The sequence below is a fragment of the Berghia stephanieae genome, chromosome 4 (genome assembly GCF_034508935.2).
Source record: "Berghia stephanieae isolate SIO BIC M18660-M18661 chromosome 4, UCSD_Bste_1.3, whole genome shotgun sequence".
Classification (NCBI taxonomy): domain Eukaryota; kingdom Metazoa; phylum Mollusca; class Gastropoda; order Nudibranchia; family Aeolidiidae; genus Berghia; species Berghia stephanieae.
The window spans coordinates 43,119,186-43,144,185 of NC_088363.1; the positions used below are offsets into that span (position 1 = coordinate 43,119,186).

The 25,000-nt window shown below is 37.0% G+C and overlaps 1 long non-coding RNA gene and 1 pseudogene across 2 annotated transcripts in view; one reads left to right on the forward strand and one right to left on the reverse strand.

Annotated features, from left to right (window-relative positions):
* The first annotated feature begins 5,257 nt into the window (after positions 1–5,257).
* On the forward strand, positions 5,258–10,031 carry LOC144970630 (uncharacterized). Its single transcript, XR_013645002.1, has 2 exons — positions 5,258–5,396; positions 9,944–10,031. It is a non-coding gene; the product is annotated as an uncharacterized LOC144970630 (long non-coding RNA).
* Positions 10,032–20,600: 10,569 nt separating this feature from the next.
* Positions 20,601–25,000, reverse strand: part of LOC144970631 (serum paraoxonase/arylesterase 2-like) — a 12,602-nt pseudogene continuing 8,202 nt past the window's right edge. Inside the window, exon 4 of the transcript XR_013645003.1 lies at positions 20,601–21,526. The product of XR_013645003.1 is annotated as a serum paraoxonase/arylesterase 2-like (transcript). The remainder of the gene's footprint in view (positions 21,527–25,000) is intronic.

A 25,000-nucleotide genomic window follows, 5' to 3' on the forward strand; every position in this document is an offset into this window, starting at 1 on the left:
TATTTGCATATTTTCTAAAACATCTCTCAATGACACCGTACCATCATTAAATATCAGCACTGCCAGCCCCACTGAGATTTCAACCGTTTTTAACCCATGATATGACTCTTTTGGGCAAATTTTCCATATCAAACTATTCAACAACTCGTTAGCATGTTACGTAAACCCGTCAAGGCACTTACGTAAAAGATCGGGATGTGACAAGTCGCGGAAAACGAGCTTACACGCCTCCATAATCGCAGGTGATAGGCTATTGTCATGCGACCGTTTCGCATTCACCCCCCTAAACTTACACCATTTTTCATCGCATAGATTATGGTACGGCTTCTCATCCGTGGATAGCTTATGGAAGTAAATGGCCCAAATTGCTTTTCGCATACCACTCAAGTCATGTTTATTGGCACGGATAGCATTGCCGTAATAAGTTGGTATTTCATCTATCAGTTTATCTGTCAATCTGCCTTTCCCTCCTATTTTCTTCCCGTCACTCATTGTTTTTCCAGACATAGAATTTTTCACCTTCCTAAGCCGGATACCCATTCTTTTTTGTACGTGACCAGTACATTCCACCTTCTCAACTGTCGTTTCCCCATAAGCTTTAGAATTTTCTACCGTTCTAAAACTATTTGTATCCCCATCACCGATAAATCGGGTGTATCGCAAATGATGCTTCTCCGCAGAGCGTGGAAAAATTTCGGTTGCTACAGCGGGCTCTATGGAACCCGAAGAACCGAAATGCTTCAACGTACAATCCTTTTCATGCGCTATTCTCCATATTATGAACTCTTCCGAATCTTCCCCATGCTTAGCTTTCCACCAATCGCATGACTTACATACCTTTAATTTTACACCAGTATCAAGTACTTTCCCTGTCGCACATCCTATTGCGGTTACTAGTCCACACTTTGCCGAGAACCCCCTAGTCATGTACGTCCCGTCCACTGATATGTCAATGTCCTTCAAATCTCCCCCTTCGTCGCCATTTTCTGACATTTGAAACTCAATTTCACCCTCCTTACGACAACTTTCAACCTGAGACTTCACAACAGCCTCATGAATAGTCTCTTTTATTTTCTTAAAACTAGACTTCTGAACAGGAGGGGGTAAATTCATCATAGCACAAAATCCTTGAAGTCCCCTATGCCCACCACCCACGTAACGCATCGCGATAGCTGCTCTACGATTTACAGAATGAACAGTAAGGCTACCAGTGTCATTTACATTTATAAGAGGATCAGATGAAAATGGAGCTAACTGCTTAGAAGGGCAATTTGTGGTATCACAAACAAAACCAAATATACTTCCTAACCCACGACGCTCAGTTTCTTTCAGTTCAACTTTACTATAACACCCATTACACACAAGTCTGGAAGAAATTTGTTCTTTTAAAATGCTTAGATCAATAATTCTAAACCCACTCTCATTTTCATGTTCCTCTACAACTTGATAAAACATGTCGTTATCATCAGAATCAGATTCTGATAGCTCATTCATCACATCATATACATTGCACAATTTTACTTCACTTCGAGAATTGGGCGTGGCAGGCTGTTTTCTTAAACACACTTGATTGACTACATAACCCTCATTAGCACATTCCAAAACAGCTCCATCACTTCGATCAACTACACTACTATCACCACTAACACTAATGGCACCTTTTTTCTTATTATTTGTAAACCGATTACCATGAAATTTACGTTTCCTTGGTCTGACACCACTGCGAGAACGATTTACACTCAAATCGACTTCAGAATTTTTCTTGGAATTCATAATGAAAAGATTTTTGATCAGAAACCGGCTTCAAAACACATTATTCTTGAAGAACGCTATTTAAAAAGGACGCTTTTGTTTATAAAAGACAACAAATAGAACTAACGCGAATTTGACCGGTCATTGTACTTTTAGAATAGCGAACAATCAATCCTAACCTCAAAACGAAAGTCAAAATTCTAATTTTTTTTCGCTTGCTAACCCCTAGACTAGGTGTGAAAAAATATTGAATAACTAAAAAACTACTGGATGGATTTTTGAAATTCAAAAAGTATCAGAAAATTTAATAAATTCTCCATAACATTAAAATACTATTTTTGTGGAATTCTTCATTCGCCTTTTTTCACATTTTGCTGGTGACCCTGCCCCCTTAATTCGGTAAATAATTGCTTCTATCGCATTACTTGTTATTACGCTGCTAGAAGCTGTGAGCTGTAAAAAAGGAACAAACTGAATATAACAGCTTCAAGACAGAAAACAATTCCAAACATAGAACGTTGGTAGCATACAGAAGAGAGCTGAACTGAAAGGATTTGCTTTTACGCAGCCGTCTTGAGCCACCAGCTGTGGCCCGACATTTTAACCTACCTGGCCATCCTGGGACCAGGGCCGCTCAAGATTCCGTGTTGAATTTCTTCTCCACGGGCACTATATCTCGTCGCAAACAAGAAAAACATCTGATTAAAACCCTTGAATGTTAAACACTTGAGATCTCAACACCAGACTGAAATATCAATAAACCTCTGTGGTGTTTATTACATCTACAGTTTCTTAGGTTTGTGTTATTTCATTTATCGTCGGAGTAGATATTGTCAAGATTAACTCACATTCATGACCACTCCATTTATTGAGGATGATTTATGAAGGTGACGCATTTACTTTTGATTAGTCCGGCTCTGCAACAACTGCCACAGCTGCTCTTTTGAGCGACCCTTTTTCGACTCGTCGTTCCTCCGCTGATGGTTTGTTATTTTATCTTCCCTTTTTACAATCGCGGGCTCTGTGAGAGGGGTACTGACATCTCCAGCACAAAGGATTTTTAACATTGATGCTTCTTACTTCCGTCCTCTCGACCTCCAGTTTGTTTGTCTTCTCATACGATTGTCTATGAGGGTGGTGACGACGGGTAGGCTGATGATCAGTTTTCACCATAATTTGTCTATGCTTTGGTCTTCCACCTCGTTGGTTCCTATATATATACACTGTTGGTGGCGACACAGTTATAAACAGTTCACGGCAAATATTTCCTTTATACAAAAATTGGGTCGTGGATAAAAATAATTAAATTGAATGTATTAAACAGGGCCTGGTGAGAACTTGTCATGTCGATAAAATCCATTTTGAATATTAGGAAATAACGTAAAAACCACGTAAAATTACAAAAAAATCATTTTAGAAGCCGACAAAAGTTATATGAAATTACAAAGCACGGTGTCATAAATACATACATATATATATATATATATATTATATATATATATATATATATATATATAACACCAGTAAACATTAGAGAATGTCCATAAATTGTGGGGCGACAACAATACATCCTGTTAGGCGATCTTCTCTCTAGATAAAGATTACATAATGCACCATTCAGCAGTTTATGTCTATGAAGGGAGTCTATATTGGTCCATAACTTTGCTATCTCATATATCCTTCTATAACATTTGTCCTTGTTCTGATATGAGATCAAGTGGTTTCGACTGCATCCTTCCAGGAGTATTTTTCTGAGAAGACAACAGTCGTAGGAATTTATTTCTTTGTGCAATATTTTTCTTGTTAATCATCTCTACATTACAATACTAGTTGTATTACTTTAAAAAAATTCACTTAGTAATAAAAGGTCAGAAAAACATATATATATGAAACAATGTCAAAAAAGTCAGAAAGAAAAATACAAGAAAAAAAGCCATCCCAAAAATTCAGCATACCTCGAATGAGTCGAGGTAAGGGTGATTTTTGGGATGTTTTTTTCTTTATCTTCCTTCATGCTTTGACTGGCGCTTTTTCCTACACACACATTTCAGATTTTTATCTTACATCCGTATCTGCTCCCGAATTTGTCACAATGCAACATGAAACACAATGTTGAATTGTACGTCTATCACTGATATAATTTAAATAATTGAACACTAGAATTTCTATTCTAATTTCTATGGAAAAAACTTTGAAACTTGATGGTTAAAAGACTGTAGTCAACCAGCTGAAATACAACCGAGGGAGCCACAGGTTTTTAGTTTGTGAACGTATGTCCGAGTAGCATAAGGAAACCGCTCAGGCCCTCCATTTATTATCACTTTCAAGGTGACGCTCCTTACTGATTCCGCCGCGAATTCGTTGCCCGTCCTTTCCTATCTTCCTATCACCCCTCCCTTAATTTGCTATCACCTCCCTTTGCATTACAAATCGCTCAGAGGACCACTCTCACTCGCAACCCTTTCGTGTTGAGATGTGGTTACATGCGAGCGCACGCCTTGGACTGTTTCCATTATACGGGTAATTTCAAATTTGACTACACATAATGATCGCAATGACAATTTACCTATTTGCATGCTTGCCTTCCCTCGTTGGGTTATTTTTGAAATGTTGTGCGACACAGAATGTATGTGTGTAGGCTGTGTCGTGTGTGTGTGTGTGTGGGTAAAAATAGCAAGTTGCAAGTTTATTTTTGTTTCTTTTGTCATCTTTGTCGCCAACTCCTTTTGAATTGGTACATTAAAATATACAAAATATTAAAAATTTCTTTGTCGACAAAAGTAATAATGATTTCACGTGTTTCTTCCGTCCAAAAAAAAAGTTATAATCTGTATTTTTAAAGGTCCAATAGAATATTATGACCACGATAGTACAGTTGATAGAGCACTCCTTTATACGCAAGGGGCCAGAATATCCGTAGGCGATCTTTTTTCAGAATTCTTCACTCAGCAATGACAGGTTATGTCGTTGAGATCTGAATAAGTCCACATCGACCCTCTTATCACTCATCCATACCCTTTCTTATCTTAGACTTCAAGCTGCTTTCAATGCTCGTCCTCTAATTTGTGAGAGTAGTGTGTGGGATATGCTTTGTGGAAGAGGCGTGGTGTTCTGACATGTGTGTAGCTTATTAGTAAAAAGGTCAAAAACCTGTTGTATCAACGCACGAAAACTCGTCAAAACGCTTGCGATGCCATAATCTACGTTAATGGAAAAATTTCAAATTTTATTAAATTAGAACGTCAATGAATCGGTAGAGGCAATTAAAGAGTGCATCACCCTCTTCTCTAATTATGGTTTTTCAAAAATTCGATTTTATCTCTGTATCTGTCCCTTAGGCCACGGTTTTCTACGATAGTTGATTTTAACGGTTCAAGAATGAACGACGTTAAGACCGATCCTTGCGGTCTTCATTTCATGGCAGGAACCTGTCATAAGCTTGCAAGGACCGCGCACATAGGAATGAAATGCATATTGAAATGAAATCAAGTTTTCAGAGAACAAAACGCCTTGATGAAATGTAGCGTCATCTTGTTTCACACTCCTACCCGTTATTGTTTCCATCGCGTCGGGACAGGAGAAGATCGTGTTATGAATTCCCTCCTGTTCTGTCTGGCCACCTATTGTCAAGGAACCAAAGAAAGGTAAGTCATTTAGAATAAAATAGTGAAATTTCAAGATACCAAAGAACCGTGATTCATTTAGAGTAAAGTAGAGAATTGTCAAGGTACCAAAAATTGTAAGACATTTAGAATGAATTATGGAAATGTCGAAGTACCAAAGAAATGTAAGTCTTTAAGAATGTATTAGGGAATCGTAAAGGTACAAAAGAATTGTAACTAACTTGGAAAGAACGAAGGGATTGTCGGTGTACCAAAGAACTGAAAGTCTTTTGGAATTTGATAGAGAATTGTCAAGGTACCACGAAAATGGAAGTCATTTAGAATAAAATATGTATTTGCCAGGGTACCAAAATACTGTACGTCGTTTAAAATTAAATAGGAAATTGTCAGGGTACCAAAGAACTGTAAGTCATTTAGAATAAAATAGGGAATTGTCAGGGTACTAACTAAACTGTAAGCCATTCAAAATTAAATAAGGAATTGTCAAGGTACCAAAGAACTGTAAGTCATGTAAAATTAAAAAGGGAATTCTCAGGGTACCAAAAATTATAAGGCATTTAGAATGAAATAGGGAATTGAAGGTACCGAGGAACTGTAAGTCATTTAAAATAATGAAATAGGGATTTTCCAAGGTACCAAAGAACTGTAGTTATTTTAAAAAATGAATTAAGGAATTGTCAGGGCACCAAAGAACTGTAAGTCAATTAGAATGAAAAAGAAAATTGTCAGCGTACCAAAGAACGATACGTAATTTAGAATGAAATAAGGAATTGTCTCAGTACCAAAGAACGGTAAGTGTTTAGGAATGTAAGAGAGGATTGTCAAGGTACCACATAACTGTAAGTCACTTAGAATGGAATAGAGAATTTTAAAGGTTCTAAAATGATATAGGGAATTGTCAGGGTGCCAAAGAACTGTATGTCATTTAAAACGAAGTAGGGAATTTTCAGGGTACCAAAGAACTGTAAGTCTTTAGGAATGTAACAGAAAATTGTCAGAGTACCAAATCAATGTAAGCCTTTAGGAATGAATTTGTAATTTATCTTTTATTAAATAATAACAAAAGATAACAATAATTATGACGTCATTCAAAGCACCAGTAACTGTTTTACAAAAATATTATTTTTATGAGATTCTAAAAGAGTGATGATTTTTTGTAATATTGTTTAATAAACCGTCATTCATTAAGTTATGTAATAAACTTTACAGTAGAATCGTATTCGAGGTGTAAATTGTCACTGTCTATCTAAAAGTGGAATCTTGGTAGCCCCAAACATGGTGGTGACCATTGAAGTCTCCCATAGAGGTTGCAGGATAGCTAACCACCATGACCGGTCGATTGGTCAATTTCGTTCTTGGTGGCGAGTAAATGTTGTACAGATACAGGCCACTTGTCTCAATGGAAAGTGATTTAATCCCATTGGGATTGAATTATTCCGATCACATTCGTAAGAACCCTAACGTAATCGCTTATAACACCCGTGACATAGAGTTGATCACCCATCGGGCCACCGTATAGCCTGGGAGCAGTATTCGTGCATACAAATGCGTTTCCTTCACAAGGAGGATATGGACACTATGGATGGGCAGTAGCTAAGTTAGAGGCTCATTTATTTTGCCATTCTCTGGCTGTTGATATTGACGGATAAAATACGAGTCTCGTTGCATAAACAAATACCGTTCAATCCAAATCAGTTTGCGTAGAGTCGTTTGCATATTTTATTCGTCTCGTCGGTAGTAGTTTTGGAGTGGTTTTACCGATATTCTGATAATCTGCATTTCGCGAACTCATCGATCCGATATGTCATAATGCAGCGTTAAACCAGATGCTTTGTGGTCTCCTGGCTGTTGCCACAAAGAGTGCAAGGGCGGATAAATTTCTGCCAAGCTGAACCCTTTCACTATATTAACTTAGTGACAAGTCTTTACATGTAAAACAACATTATTTCAAAACGCTTGTAAAGGAAACTTCAAAGTCTTTAGTTGTTCACCTCTTTTGTCAATTTACCTGGCGTTAAAATGGCAACTATCTTCGTTTACTGATCGAAGCTATTTTCCTTACATGGCGTTGACAATCCTCTAATTAGAGAAGACCAATCTTTATTAAGAACTACAATCTTTCAGTGTTCCCAGGCTGTGATCAAACGAGTTGAACAGTTATAGATTTGAGCGGCTATGTAGTCCTGTGGTATGACACTTGCTTACGGATCGGAACGTCCTGGGTTCGAGCCTCGCTCGCCGCGTAGTTGAGTCCTTGAAAAGGGCTATACTCTTCTATCGTGCTCATGTGTAAAATGAGTAACTGGTCGTTATAGCGTTGTTTTTGACCGGAAAAATCGTAATATCGCCTAAAAGGCGCCATGTCACTTCTTACATGTTAAATGTTGCTGTTGGTCAGGCACTCCTTGTATAGCGCTTCCATCATGTTTATTGGATATTGCGCTGTTAAGTTTTGAATTGGCTGTAAGCATTTTACGTCAAGAAGCCTACGAATGTAAGAGTGATTGATAGCGGGACCAACAGTAAAATGGGCAAAGAATTTCCAAGGAGAGGGCAGATCGAACTTATACAACTTTTACACAACTCCAAGAGAGAACTTCGCAATTCGACCATCTGGGGGACTTCAATATCAACCACCAGAAGTGGGACTCCGAGGCTACAACGAGACAGAGAGATAACTTCGTTCTTGATTTGAAAGTATTAATTGCATACACAAACTAATAGCCTGGGGGAGTCTGGCACGGCATGGCTTAGCAGAATGCTCTTTGGTACTCTTATGATTCTCCTCAGCGTTATGCAGCCGTGAGCAACTGCTTTCTCCGAGTAATTCTCCTGACAAAAAGAGCAATAACTCTTTACAAAAATTATTTTCTGACTAACTTATAGTTTATAGGATCGCCTTGCCTTTACTTTGAAAAAAAGTGTTTTGTATTACTTCGTGTTTCCTTGTTATTTTGCTGAATTGAAAGAAAGAAAGTTGATGTCATCACGGAAGGTGAATATCAAAGGAAAATATCTTTTTTGAAGAAAAATATCCCTTGACATTAACAAAAACTTACTCAAGTCGTTTCAGGTCAAACTGGCTACTAATTCTCATTTTACCTTTGGTAAACTCGCAAATGCATGCTGCCAATGTGACTGATGGCGTAAAATGTTTTAAAATAAACACTTTAGATGATCGGTTTGAGGTGAACCGGACGCTTTTTAAAATCAATTTCTATCTAATCTGGATTGTTTTAAAAAATGATTTGTGATGTAAATTGTAAAAATGAATTATTTCTTTTATTGCACAATATGAAAGAAATAGCTTCTCCGTGTTTTTCATCTCTTTCTTTTTGTCTCTCAAATGACTTTATAATACGAGCCGAAAAGTTTGCGTAACTTTTACATCTGTTAGTACTACGTAGCTAGTATCTGTGCTTTTATTAATTTTTTCTTGGCATTTCTTACACAATTTATGTTTCCGTTGTGACTTCTTGTTGCTATGCCTGGCAAGCTATTGGCATGTATGCATTTTTACCATTTTCTTATAATATGAGTCTCGGGGTTATTCAATCAACGTACGTTGTATACAGCTTTGAAATATGTCGTATAGATAGAATGCGCTTGTCTAAGAAGTTCATAACATTGCCATCCGGAAGTATAACGGACCAACACACAAAACTATGTGTAATCATGAAATTTTAAATTCTGGATAACACCGTTTAGTGAGTATTACTCATGAACGTGGATGGTAAAAAACAATAAAAACGACCAGAGTCAAGTCAACTTTTTTCTAACTTCATAACGTATATTTTAAAAACTAGTCGAAAAAACATTCTCGAGTTTATAATTTCACTCGGGAATATTTTAAAATTATACTTTTGCTATATCGACTGACAACCGTGAATAGACGATTCACAGCCACCTTCTGAACTTTCCTATTATCCAAAGAAAATAATTGCTCACTATTTTTAATCAGGCGTTTGAAAGTCTTTAAACTGCATACTGTCGTGGTGCAATTCCCTAATCAGTGTTTTAAAAACATTGTGATTTGTAATAAATACTCTTACACTGTAAGTATAATGATATCGACTGTTTGGCATGAACAAAAGGTAGCCACGAGTAGACCGACTGCATATAGAAAGCTATTACCTGCTCTAACATATTTAATGTTGCCGATATGGGCTTTTAGGAGGTTTAAAGAGATTCCCTTAACCAGATATTCGAGGTGGCGATTTTAGCTGTTACAAGTTCAATATTTGCATCGGTAAGGAAATGTGAAAATCTGCTTGAACCATTAAAATTTTTTTCTTGTATGAAGCAACAATGAAACGTAAAGAATCTCTAACATACTTTTTGGTTGCTAGGAAACGAAAAGTCAGGTAGGCAGAACGAACTATATTAGAACAATCTGATTGGTTAGTATTTAGTAACGCTTGGATTATCAATAAATCATAAATCAAACATTTTTATAATTATTGCACAATGATTACTATAACATTTTACAAGCATGATTTTTAATCATTTTCCCGTCTATTTTATTTCAAACTAATTCATTCACTTATATTATGTTTGATTATATTTAGGTGCGATGCCTTAAAAAATGATTCGAGATTCAAGAAATGTGGATCCAAACTGATGGACTGTGAAACTTGGCCTAAGTATAAGGCGTAGAAATAAGGCGAGGTAGGACAGTGAGCACACCCATATCAGCCAAAGAAAACATTAGAAGGTTTGAGGGTTTCTAAACGAGTATTTTGTTTTTTTTTTATGATAAACCATTAAAGCACAAAGCCGATATAATTTATTTTAATAGTTTTATGAGAAAACAACTAAAACGTCTTCATGTTCACTCCAAGTCGACGAAATCATAAATTATAAATCATGCACATAGTTTTTTTTTAAATGGTGGAGGGTTTACTACATCCGATATTTGAAAATTTAAATGGTATCTCATTTGTTCTGGAGACAAACCTAGTTTTTCTTTGATTTTTGATCTTTTCATTTTAATTTAAAGTGCCAACAAATAAAATAATAACAAAAAAATAGAACCACCACATTGTTGTGTGTTAGTTTTCTTTGTTTGTATTCTTGAAATGACGTAGCAATTTATGGTGACCCAATTCAATACAAGTTTAATTCGGTCCATAGATAAAAAAAATATTTTAAAAGGTGAAGGTCAGAATTCTTTAATATTTCGATAAATGACTGCTTACCTTGACATTCGATTTGCCAGTTTAGTTTATATAATCCATAATTTAAAAAGAAACCTGTCCAATTTTTTCTTCATAGGTAAATTGGGTTCGGTATTTTGATACTGTTCTTTTTTACTTTCTATTCTATAAAATATCACGATATGTTGATGTTTTAAAACAAAACTCAAGACGATCACTTTTCTTGCAGCGAAAACAAAATATTGTTTTCCTACTTGTATTACTTGTATGTGCATTCTGAATAGCGTCTCAATGTGTCTTTGACTCAAAGGGGCCTTACACGTGACGAGTTTTTACCGGTGACGATCTGGGGATAGGTACGGCTGAAGCAAATTGTAGCGCAATCTCAAAGTGTATGGCCCTCTAAGTTAAAGACTCATTGAGACGCACCCTTGTTCTCAGAATTAAGTCAATTAATATATATCTAATTAAGTGCTGGCAAATGATAAATTTTAACTAAAAGTATAACTATAATCTTCTTGGGGTTAATTGATCAAGTGCTCAACTGACCTCAAATCGATTTGATCAACTTACCCTATTCAAGTTGATCAACTTACCACGACCCTGACATATTCCGATATGAGTTTTATTTCAGAAAAAAAAACGCATTATAAGCACGACATTGGTTGCATAAATATGATAAATCAGGAAAGAAAATTAACAAACTAACTTGATGAGTGATGATTTCACTTTATCTTCAAAGCGATGTCCCCTCATTGCCTCCTTCAGTGGGCCATAAAGATGGAAGCCTGAAAGTGCCAAGCCTGGTGAATACGGAGGGTGAAACAGCGTTTTATATCGATTACATCCATATTCCTGAGATCTTCAGGAAGGAACAGTACTCGTTCCATCTCCAAATTTGGTCCAACTTGACGAATTCTTGCTTTCAGTCGCTTCAATGTCTATATGTACGTGCTATCTCATCAAGAAACGTCCTTCTATCAGATCTGATCAGTGTTTCTGTCTTTATTTGATTCACTGAGTTGACACTGCTTGGATGGTGACCATTACAAGATTTGCCAGATAAAGACATGGTTGAGGGGGTTTCAGGTTAGCTGTTGGATTGCACCTCATTTTCTTCTAAATGACGAGATGCAAGCTCAGCCCACTAAAAGACACTACCTCTACAAAATGCATGAGTTTTATAAACTTTCCCAAGGCGTTTAAAAATGTTACTCAAGGTTTCTTCTTCGAAAACAAGAAACTCAATGACAGATTCCTGTCGCTGACTAACATTCGTGGAGACAGCCATGTTGAACTTGCATAATTTTTCAAATTTTGTTTTAAAGAACACATGTGCAAGTTCAATTAAGCCAAATATGTCACATAAAAAAGAATTGAACTCAATAGGACATTTATCCCATTTCTTTTTGATTCACTCCCGTACATACAGACCTGCCAACTATAGCAAAAATTTCGTCAAATTACGAAATGTTGGCTCCAATTTATAAATCTTTGAGCATCTCTAAGTCACTAAAATCTGTTGAAAATAAAAGTAGATGCTAATGCATAATTTTAAGGGTTTTGAAGTTTTATTTAATCGTTCAGAGTGTAAAATGTTGATTTTTAAAGTTAAAAATAGAGACAACAATTTTTATCTCCTAATAATTACGAATTTTCAAAATTTTCAAGTCGGTACAGGTCTGTACATACAAAATATATAATATAGTCAGATACGCCAACTATAAATTTAGCTCACAGAGTTTCAGGCACCACTCGTAGGAATTTCAATGCCGGAAGAGGAATTTCCGCCCACAAGAGACAGAAATTGGAATGGTATTTGGCATTGTGTTTACATATTGTATAGTTCTAAATAGATAACTGATTAGAATTATATTATGACACATAAACACATTGCCAAATACAATCCCAAAGTTTCCTTATTTTAAATGAAGTAAAGCGCCAAAACCTAATGGTAGAGATTGTAGTACTGGTGGTAGTGAGGATGATGTGGTGTTGGTGGTTGTAGTAATAGTAGTAGTGATGATGATATGGTGGTAGTGGTGGATGAAATAGTAGTTGTAGTGATGATGATGTGGTGGTGGTATGTATAGGCGTTGTAGTAGTTGTGGTCGTGATGATAATGATGTGGTAGTGATCGTAGTAGTGGTGGTAGTGTTGTTGATGTGGTGGTTATGGTGGTTGTAGTACAAATGGTAGTGATGATGATGTGGTAGTGGTGGTTGTAGTAGTAGTGGTAGTGATGATGATGTGGTTGTGGTTGTAGTAGTCGTGGTAGTGATGATAGTGTGGTGATGGTGGTTGTAGTAGTAGTAGTAGTGGTTATGATGATGATGTGGCGGTGGTGGTTGTAGTAGTAGTGGTAGTAATAATGTGGTGGTGGTGATTGTAGTAGTGGTAATGGCGATGTAGTGGTGGTGGTGGTGGTGGTTGTAGTAGTAGTGGTAGTAATGATGATGTGGTGGTGGTTGTAGTAGTAGTAGTAGTAGTAGTAGTAGTGGTGGTCGTGGTTGTAGTAGTAGTGGTAGTGATGATGATGATGTTTTACTGGTGGTTGTTGTCGTTGTAGTTGTAGTGATGATGATGTGGTGGTGGTGGTTGCAGTAGTAGTGGTAGTGATGACGATGTGGTTGTGGTGGTTGTATTAGTCCGGGGGGATTAGAGAATCTAATAACATCTGTAAAGGAACATAGCGAGACCAAAGGCCTTAAGCTGAATATAAAGAAGACCAAAATCATGAATACTGACAAGTGCAAAACAGATGCCATCATAAAAATCAATGGAGAAGAAATAGAAAGAGTAAAGAATTTTGAATATCTTGGAGCCAGGATTGAGTACAACGGGAAATCGGCCCCAGAGATCAGGAGGAGACTAGCAATGGCAAGATCAAAGCTAGAAAAGATGAATAATATCTGGAAAGGGCAGTGCATTCAAACAAAAATCAAAATCCTCAAAAGTGTTGTTTTCCCAACTGCAACATATGGATGCGAAGCATGGACTATCAGCAAAGCAGAGAGCACAAAGATCACAGCTTTTGAAATGGCATGCTACAGAAAAAAACTCAGAATATCATGGACTGAAAAACAAACAAACAGAGAAGTCCTGAGAAGGATCGGAATAAAACCACCAATTCTTCTTCAAACTGTAAAGAAATTGAAACTGAACTATTTTGGCCACACGACTCGCCACGAATCATTAGAAAAGCACATTCTGCAGACAAGGGTAGACGGCAAGAGAGGAAGAGGTAGACCAACAAGAAGCTGGGAACAAGATATATGTGAATGGCTGGGAATGACAGCAACTCAAGCAAGAAGACTGGCGGAAAACCGTAATCTGTTTCGCAAGGAATTTCGGGAAGCAACGTCCTATGCAGGATCAGCTGACTAGATGATGATGATGAGTGATGATGATGTGGTGATGGTGGTTGTAGTAGTAGTGGTAGTGATGATGATATGGTGGTGGTAGTTGTAGTAGCAGTGGTAGTGATGATGATGGTGTGGTGATGGCGCTGGTGGTTGTAGTAGTAGTAGTGGTGGTAGTGATGAAGATGAGGTGGTGGTGGTGCTTGTAGTAGTAGTGGTAGTGATGATGATGTGGTGGTGGTTGTAGTAGTGGTGGTAGTGATGATGATGTAGTGGTGATGGTGGTTGTAGTACAAATGGTAGTGATGATGTTGTGGTGGTTGTAGTAGTGGTGGTAATGATGATGATGTGGTGGTAATGGTGGATGTGGTACAAATGGTAGTGATTATGATGTGGTAGTGGTGGTTGTAGTAGTAATGGTAGTGATGATGATGTGGTGGTGGTAGTAGTAGTTTTAGTGGTTGTGATAATGATGTGGTGGTGGTGGTTGTCGTAGTAGTGATGATGATGTGGTGGTGGTGGTTGTTGTAGGAGTGGTAATGATGATGTGGTGGTGGTAGTGGTTGTAGTAGTAGTGTTAGTGATGTTGCTGTTGTAGTGGTGGTTGTAGTAGTAGTGGTAGTAATGATGATGTGGTGGTGTTAGTAGTAGTTTTAGTGTTTGTGATAATGATGTGGTGGTGGTTGTAGTAGTAGCGGTAATAATGATGTGGTGGTGGTGGTTGTAGTAGTGGTGGTAGTGACGATGTGGTGGTGGTGGTCGTTGTAGTTGTAGTGGTAGTGATGATGATGATGTTGTAGTGGTGGTTGTTGTAGTAGTAGTTGTAGTGATGATGATGCGGTGGTGGTGGTTGCAGTAGTAGTGGTAGTGATGACGATGTGGTTGTGGTGGTTGTAGTAGTAGTGGTCGAGATGATGATATGGTGGTGGTGGTTGTAGTAGCAGTAGTAGTGATGATGATGATGTGGTGATGGCACTGGTGGTTTTAGTAATGGTAGTGGTGGTAGTGATGAAGATGAGCTGGTGGTGGTACTTGTAGTAGTAGTGGTAGTGATGATGATGTTGTGGTGGTTGTAATAGTGGTCGTAGTGCTGATGATGTGGTGGTAATGTTGGATGTAGTACAAATGGTAGTGATGATGATGTAATAGTGATGGTTGTAGTAGTAGTGGTAGTGATGATGATGTGGTGGTGGTAGTAGTAGTTTTAGTGGTTTTGATAATGATGTCGTGGGTGGTGGTGGTGGTTGGTTGTAGTAGTGGTGGTAGTGATGATGTGGTGGTGGTGGTTGTAGTAGTAGTAGTGGTAGTGATCATGATGTGGTGGTGGTAGGACTAGTTTTAGTGGTTGTGATAATGATGTGGTGGTGGTGGTTGTAGTAGTAGTGGTAATGATGATGTGGTGGTGGTGGTGGTTGTTGTAGTAGTGGTAATGATGATGTGGTGGTGATAGTGGTTGCAGTAGTAGTGGTAGTAATTGATGATTTTGTAGTGATGGTTGTTGTAGTAGTGGTAGTGATGATGATGTGGTGGTGGTAGTAGTTTTAGTGGTTGTGATAATGATGTGGTGGTGGTGGTGGTGGTTGTAGACTAGTAGTAGTAGCGGTAATAATGATGTGGTGGTGGTGGTTGTAGTAGTGGTGGTAGTGATGATGTGGTGGCGGTGGTGGTGGTTGTAGTAGTAGTGGTAGTGATGATGTGGTGGTTGTGGTTGTAGTTGTAGTGGTAATGATGATGTGGTGGTGGTGGTTGTAGTAGTAGTGGTAATGACGATGTAGTGGTGGTGGTGGTGGTGGTGGTTGCAGTAGTAGTGGTAGTGAGGATGATGTGGTGGTGGTTGTTGTAGTAGAGGTCGTGATGTTGATGTGGTAGTGGTGGTTGTAGTAGTAGTGGTAGTGATGATTTGATGCGGTGGTTGTAGTAGTTGTGGTAGTGATGACGTGGTGGTGGTTGTAGTAGTAGTGGTAATGATGATGTGGTGGTGGTGGTTGTATTAGTAGTGGCGGTGGTGGTGTAGTAGTAATGGTAGTAATAATGCGGTGTCGTGGTTGTAGTAGTAGTGGTAGTGATGATGTGGTGGTGGTTGGAGTAGTAGTGGTAGTGATGATGTGGTGGTGGTTGTAGTAGTAGTAGTGGTAGTGATGATGTGGTGGTGGTGGCTGGAGTAGTAGAGGTTGTGATGGTGATGTGGTAGTGGTGGTTGTAGTGTTAGTGGTAGTGATGAGTTGATGCTGCTGTTTGTAGTAGTAGTGTTATTGATGATGATGTGGTAGTGGTGGTTGTAATAGTGATGGTAGTTGTAGTAGTGGTAGTGATGATGATGTGGTGGTGGTGGTTGTAGTAGTAGTGGTGATGATGATATGGAGGTGGTGGTGGTTGTAGTAGTAGTGGGAGTGATGATGATGTGGTGGTGCTGGTTGTAGTAGAAGTAGTAGTGATGATGATGTGGTGGTGGTGGTTGTAATAGTGTTGGTAGTTGTGGTAGTGGTATTGATGATGATTTGGTGGTTGTCGTGGTTGTAGTAGTGATGATGATGTGGTGGTGGTTGCAGTAGTAGAGGTAGTGATGATGGTTGTAATACTAGTGGCAGTGATGATGGGGGGGGGGGGGGGGGGGGGGGGGGGGAGGTATCATAGGAACAAATTGACCTCACCGTAGTTTGACGGAAGTTGCCCGGAACCCGGAATTTTTTGCTCCAGACCGGAGTTTTTTCCGGTGAAACCGGAGTTTTGGCATCACTGTATTATATTTTATACATCATTAAGTGACCAAATGCCGGTAAGATAATACGTGAATCCAGCTACCAAATGTTTTAATAAGGACTGATTATGTTGCTGCTTGAAGCTCGATCGAAGAAATCAATCATTCGTCCTGTTTTGTTGATAAAGGGTAAACCCGAAACGTCCACATTACTTGTCATCGTTCAATGGATTGAGGCTTCCAATTCAATTCATTATTGTGTTTTAATGGGGGAAAGGAATAAAAATATATCAATATCTGCCTGAGGCAATGCTTGGCAAAGTAGCAGAAAGAAAAATACAATTTAAAAAATCATCCCTAAAAAATCTGACAGCTTTGACCAGTCTCACTGATGGGTTTTGTTTTGTTTGTTATTATTTTTGTTTGTTAGTTTGTTGTTGTTTTTTGTTTGGTGTTTAAAAAATGTATTTTTCTTTCTATTTTACCTGGCACTATTTCATAAACAACTTTTCTGATTCTTATCTTATGCCAGTGCCTGCTCCCTAATTGTCTATTTTTAAAAAATATTCATAGTGATAAGAAAAAATATTGGTGTGGTTGTTATTGTTGTTGTTAGTTCACCCACAATATTTATTTATTTAGGCGATGTCGTTTTCATAAGTTTTCAACGGTTTTAACGGATTCACTTTAATGTAATAAAATACTACTTTTTAGAACATCTATTTTTGTTTGAATCGACGTGGACATATTTACAGGTCTGACGAGCGAGCGCAATCATGAGCTTAAGTTAACAAGGTTGTAACGGACACGGTGTTGTATTTCGCGTTGGTTTAAGACTCCTGCACTTTCATTTCCACAATGAGCCCATAACAAATTCGGTTATCAGACCTGTAAATAAGTAAACGTCGGTTTGAATCCAAAAGATAAAAAAAGTAAACCGATGTGTTCATATTTGCAGGACATATTATGGGCCCATTGTTGTAATGGAAATACTCTCAAAGCAACGCAAAAAGTGTCCATTACTACAATATTAAATCAATCTTAGAATTGCAATAGGTTATCAGATGTAAAAATGGGTATAAGTCGGTTTTAGATTATTTTCATTACCTACTCTACACAATTGAGCCTGCAAATAGGTACACTCGGTTTTATTCCAAGATATAAAATATTTTAATCGTGTGTTGAGGGATTCCCCATAAACAAGATGTCTACCTAAAATTATTTCTCGACCTCTTTAACTCTCTAAGAAATTAAGAAATTAAGGAGCAGGAACCAGTTTAAGATAAAGAACTGAACAAGTGTGTATGAAAGGTGCCAGACAAAGACATCCAAAAAAATTAGTCGACTGTCGCTTCTATGTAGGAGAAGTAGACAAATAGGAGTCAGACAGTTTCCCCAATTGGTTATTTTATGGAGGGCCTTTAATTCATTCTCTGGCTGTTCAAGTGGGTCTAGATAGATTCAGCATTAGCATCAATACATATTGATACATAATAGTATTATCACATATTACCGATAGCACATTTGTAACTGTAATTCATGTAATGTAATTCATTCATTTTGGAAGGCATACATGCATTTAAATAACATATACATATATAGATAAAGAAATTGAATAAAATATGTTTGTTATAATAACATGAATTATCAATTTCTGTTTATAACATGAGTTATCGATATCTGTTATTTTATAGATTGTGTCTACTTACGGCCCAGTCGAATACACCATATTGCTTATTACTCTCTATACATGCTAGTTTCAAATGGCATTAATTAATATAACACAATTTAAATCAACAGCTATAATATTGATATATTTATTTCATACCCTTGTCCACACACTATTTTCCGCTAAATAGAATTTCAAGTTCAACCTAGAATAGCATGTTGGCGATAGAGTGATGGGATAAGAGAGAGACCGAATTAGCTGAGTCTTTGCTTATATATAGAAATATGACTGGAGTTTAGTCAATCCCTAAAACCAATGATGTTCCAAAAATTTTCAGTACCAGAATGTCACTGGTCATCTGCTCGAGACCAATCATATTCCGCGTACGTTAGTCAACGCTGGCGTCGGTAGCAAATGTGTAATCCCAGAATAATTTTATGACTCTTTGATCGGCTGGACGGTCGATTAATTATTCAACCATATGGCATCTCTCACCTGACGGCTGGACGTTAATATAATAAGTGTCATATTTGGCTTTCTTGTCATTACATAAGATGTAGGTGTAACAAATTATCGAGGCGCAGTTGTGAGAAAATATGTATTGAGTTATTTAAAATCATGAGAAAGTAAGGATGGATTTGAAATAGATCACTACATCGACCTCGAATGGGGATCAAACCGCAGACCTTCTAATTACCGGTCATTATAATGGTAGCACGTCTGACCGGTAATCATAAGGTCTGAGGTTCGATCCCCAGTCAAAGTCGATCATTTTTTGGGATGGTTTTCTTCTCGTATTTTTCTTTCTTGCTTTGTCTGGCACATTTTATACACACTTGTTTGGTTCTTTATCTTTAACTCTCTACTTACTGAAAATGAATTTCCCCATCCAAAATAAAACTGATTTTTAAATCCAAATAAAACTGATTTTTAAAATCTAACTAAAAAAAAAAAAGTTCATCCTATACATAGTTTGTTCATCTGAACAAAACAAAAACTAGAGTATTTATATAGAACAATATCCACTAAACATGGTCAAATCACTTCACAAGGGGTCTCTAGCCAACAGCAACACTTAACATGTAGTTTGAGACATAGGCGATATATATAACACTTTTTTTCCCGAAAGAGACAACGTTGTTAACGGCAAGGTACTTATTTTATACCTGAGCACGGTGAGAGGATGTGAGTAAAGAGCCTTTTCCAAGGACTCAACGATCATGCGAAGGTCGGAGCGGTAGAGGATTAAAACGTCTCCCGCTGTCTCTCGTCGGTTGGAAATCAGGGTATAACCGACGCCAAAAAAGGGAATACTTTACACACTTTGGTGCCAGAGAACTTCCATTTCACAAATTTTTGCTGTCGATTAATTTTGTCAACGAAATATTACTAAACACATATATTGGTAAGACAACTTTCCTTTCACATATTTCAACGAGAAAACTTTCATTTCATATATTTTTGCCAGAAACCTCTTACTTCTGATATTTTGGACAAAATACCATTACTTAACGTACTTTGGTCAGAAAACTTTCATTTTATACATTTTGACTTGAAAACTGTTTTCTTATATTTTAACAGTTTCTTTCTTTTTTTTTTCTTTAATCATTGAGGACTAGAAAGCGTGATTTTCATAAATGTGTGCTCCCACCCCCCCCCCCCCCCCCCCAAAAAAAAAAAAACCCAAAAAACAAATAAAACAAAAACAAAAAACAAGAGGAAAAAGACAAAAACAAACAAAAAACATTTTTAAAAACAACACACAAACACACACACATACACACACAAACACACAAAACATTGATTTTGTCCACAAATTGTTACTATATATACATTTTGGCCAGAAACCTTATATTTCCTACATTTTGGCCAGTATCCTTAAGTTTCATACATTTTTGACAGAAAACTTTCATTTCCTAAATTTTGGCCAGAAAACTTTTATTTCACAGGTTTTTTGACTGTTATTTTATATTTTGGCCCATGTAACAAAAAGAAATAAAAAACAACAACGTTCGTTTCGGCCACTATAATCATCCAGAACATTTTTATTTTCTAAATTTTGCCTGAAAACTTTTCCTTTACACATAGAATGAAGTTGACGTCACTCGGGTCTTTGTTATCGTTTTTTTTTGCCATCCACGTTTATGAGTAATTCTCATTTAATTGTATTATCCAGACTATAAAAGTTTATGGTTACAAATAGTTTTATGTGTTGGTCTGTTATACTTTCGGAGGGCAATGTTGTTAGCTCCTTAGTCAAGCGCATACTATCTATAGAGGTTATTGTGTGATTGTGAGATTTCATGCTGTTGTTATTGTATGTGTGTGTTTATGTGTGAATGTTTATGTGTGCCTGAGAGAGAGACAGCGAGAGAGAGAGAGAGAGAGAGAGAGAGAGAGAGAGAGAAGAGAAGAGAGAGAGAGAGAGAGAGAGAGGGGGGGAGCGAGAGAGAAAGAGAGAGACATAGAGAGAGAGACTTTAAAATAATAAAGCTATATAATATATATATATATATATATATATATATATATATATATATATATGTGTGTGTGTGTGTGTGTGTGTGTGTGTATGCTCGAAACGATATTGTAGAAGTTGGTCATAATTATAGATTTCAGATTTTTGATCCGCCGATCGCAAAAATCGAGACTTCAGAGGCTTGATCCGCTGCCATCGATATGTCAGTGATTAGATTAACTCGTATTTAATAATTTGGCCATAAAACTCGTCCTTCAACTATCGATCAATTTAAATGATCCTCATCTTGGGAAAAGAATCTCAAAACGGGACTTTGCAAGGTGACGTAATGTTTTGGCCAGAGTCAGGCCTGATCTTTACGAAGGCCACGGTTGAACACAGTTAGGAGACAGAATCGGGACGAAAGCATTTACCCTCATTAGTATTTTTTTGTGTGTCGAATAAAAACCAACAACCCCCCCCCCCCCCAAATAACCCCGACCTTTTTGTGCACCCCTAATTTCATTAATATTAATGACAGGTCACGTCAAGCCTCTCACCGAAATCCATCACATCAACCTTCCTCCCATCCTCCGTGTGTGTCCATGGTACAGCTCATTGTACAGCCAACCCATCACTGTGGACGTCTCTGACACATCACGAGGGAATCAATGATGGATCCAACAAGCATCTTGTCCTGAAACTCGCCGCCAATGGTCGTGCCGCTGATCAGATCTCCCTTGTCGTAAAACTCCTGTGTGATCTCATTCTCCACGATAAGTCCGTCCTTCAGGGGAAGACGAAGAACCTGACGTGGAAGAAATAAATACAAACAATTTTAATATTCATTCTTGGATTTAAAAATAAGGTTTAAAAATATATAAAATAAAATTCCTTTTATTCATCCTAAAGTTGAAATTTGTCTCTCGGGTCTATTCTAGGGGAAGACTGGACTAACCCAGGCATCGGCCGTAATGCAGCGCCGCAAATTGAACTAGGGCAGCAGCTTCTAATGGTGCTCACACAACTATGTTATAACGATCGACCTAAGATGCAAATTCCGTACTGCAAACGTGCACCGTCGCAAACGTCACAACGCACTGTTCAACCAGATGCTCTGCGGTTTCGGGCTCGTTACCACAATGGGTACATGTTAGACAGGTGGCAAGTCCCCACTGATTTAGTGAGCATGGACTTGCTCAAGGCCACACAGCGCAGCGGCGAGTGACCGAACTCAGTACCTTTCGGGTACGAAGCAAATACCGTACCGCTGAGCCACGCTGCCCCTTATATATTTTTTATTTACTAGTAAAAAGCCGCAATTTCGCGGGGAAAGAACTATTTTCATTCGATATTGTATCCACCATCATTTAATGAGGGCAGATTGGTAAACAGCGTTGTCTGTGTAACTTGGTACATCCTCTTTATTTTTCTGTGTGGCCCAACATGAAGTGTAAGCAACTATAGCCTCTGACCCGTGACACAGCAACATACAGTTGTCCGTGTGTGAAAACAGTTTGTGGTAAGAAAATCAACTGCGAAAATAAACCTGAAGTAGCAGATGTGAGCAGAGCTGAAAGACTGGGATCGAGAACTTACCTTACAGTATTACAGTACTCTGGTGATCATGTTTGATGGCGTTTTTATGCACATCCACTGGAGTTGTACAAAAATGCACCGTTTTTATGCACCCCCGTTGGCGGTGCTGGTTGATTAATGAAAATGTTGCTGCTTGAAGCTCGAAGGAAAAAATAACGATAAGTGTTGAATTGTAAGCCTCAATTTAATAGACGAAGACATACTGTGGACATTTCTGATTTCCCCTTTATCAACAAAACACGACGAATAAGACACTAAGGACGAATGAGAGATGTGTAGTGTGAATGGCGTTGATAAGGTAAATAGACATAAACAATGATGGGACAGGAAGTTTTTGAAAAATAACAACAACAACAACAACAAAAAAAAGAAGAAGAAAAAAAACCCCCAATGAAATGACAAGGAAGCGGTAAACAAATACACTGATGATAATGATAAAATATTATAAAATGATAACAATCGACGTTTACATATAAATGCACGTCGATAACATATTAAATGGTACCGATGTTTAAAAAAAAATAATGATAATAATGATAATAATAATAATATAATAATAATAATAATAATAATAATAATAATAATAATAATAATAATAATAATAATGATAATAATAATAATAATAATAATAATAATAATAATAATAATAATAATAATAATAATAATAATAATAATAATAATAATAATAATAATAATAATAGATTAATCTAAGGTTTTAAATATATGTCCAGTAAATATAACAACAAAAATGATTTCTTTCTCAATAAAGTAAACTGTCCACAATGGGATTGAACCCAGTACTTTCAAACCCACTGCGCTACGGAGCCAGCTGACTGCTCATAACTTTTAATAAGGTCTTTCTAAAACCTTATTTTACCTTCAATGCAACTTCTATTTTCTGGTTTTAAATTTCGATTTTTTAGATTATTATTATTAATTAATTTATTACCAAAGAAGTTAAACCTGAGTATCATCCACCCGAAACCATCACAGTGAAATCATCAAATCGGCAATAATAATGCTTGATGCCATAAATAGATGAAAAGTGTTGAAAACTTAGTGTAGATCTGAAATCCGTAAAGTAATTGAGTGAATACATTATTTCGAATGCAACGATTTGCGTAAAACCGCCAAACTGACAACTTTTTACATCGTCGAAATTGATTGTTTTTGAGAGTGTTAGTGTCGTCGGTACATATTTTATGATATGTATCTGTTTGACTCAACGAACTTTCAAACTGACTTTAAATGATAAAAGGAAATCACAGATGAGTTCCTGCTGCTGTCACAAATGATTTATACTTATACCGACATCCCTTATTTATTATTTTTTTTGTATTTATTTTCAATCCCATTGTATTTATTTTCCAACAACAGCCTACACGTTTTTATATTTCACTTTCTAAACTGCATTACACAGTTCCTCCCCACCTCCCCTCTTTTCACTTAATTAATTGCGCACCTTTTAGAAATATCTAGTATTTTATTTTAATTCGTGCTTCCATACAAAGGAGCATACTATTTCCTGCCAACCAATGTTTAGTTAATTCATCTTAACCACGCCACTACCACATTATCTCATTCATCTGTGGTGTTACATTCATCCTGTTTTGTCGATAAAGGGAAACCCGAAACGTTCATTAGACCTGTTTTTGTAATTAAATTGAAGCTTACATTCAATTTCACATTATTATTTATTTCTTCGAGATTTGAGCAGCAACATTTACAGTGAATACATTATTTCGAATGCAACGATTTGCGTAAAAACGCCACACTGACAACTTTTTACAGTGTCGAAATTGGTTGATTTTGAGAGTGGTAGTGTCGTCCGTACGTATATTATGATATCTGTTTGGCTCAACGAACTTTCAAACTGACTTTAAATTATAAAAGGAAATCAGGTTATCTGTTTATCTATCTGTAAAAAATATATTTCTAATTTTCAAATCTTTCAGTAGAGTTGTGCGCCGTATAATTTTTTTATTGTCTCAAATAAGAAAGGATTTTTTAAGAAAGGATTTTAAAAAGTAAGTTTTTACATAGGGTAATATCCGCTTTATGAGACCTCTCACCTCAAACCATAAACTGTGATGAAAATCTATTATTTAAAAAGAAATAGGATCGGCTGAGGAACAACATTGTTCCGAACAGCCAATGTATAATTTTTATCATCGAGCACAGAATTACTAGCAAATCTAATAATTATAAAACTATTTTTCACAGACTGTTATACGAGTAACTTGCAAACCTTTATTTAAAATGTCGGGTTAATTTTATCATCCGCCGACTCAACTCGATACGAAGAAAATCTACTTGGTCGTAATAGAGCAGTAAAGTTAGGTGCCCCAAACGTAAACAATAACAAGTTGCTAGTGATTTCCGTTAGGGACCGGAATAATTTACGCACACTATAGGTCTCCCAATTTTGTAGTTTGAGTTGTAGGCAATACACTTTCAGTATTGAAAATATGTTTACATAAAATCTAACAGTTGCAGAAATAATAATATAAGGCTAAATTATTATGAAAATCAGGCTCCGAATAATTCTCGTTTTGTTCACACCAGCGCAATAATTTGCTCTGGTCTAAAAATAGATAGACTGTAACTTTTGATAAATTTTAGAAAATTTTACCTTTTGTTCCATAAAATATCCATATCTAGACATTATTTGATGCATGATCGA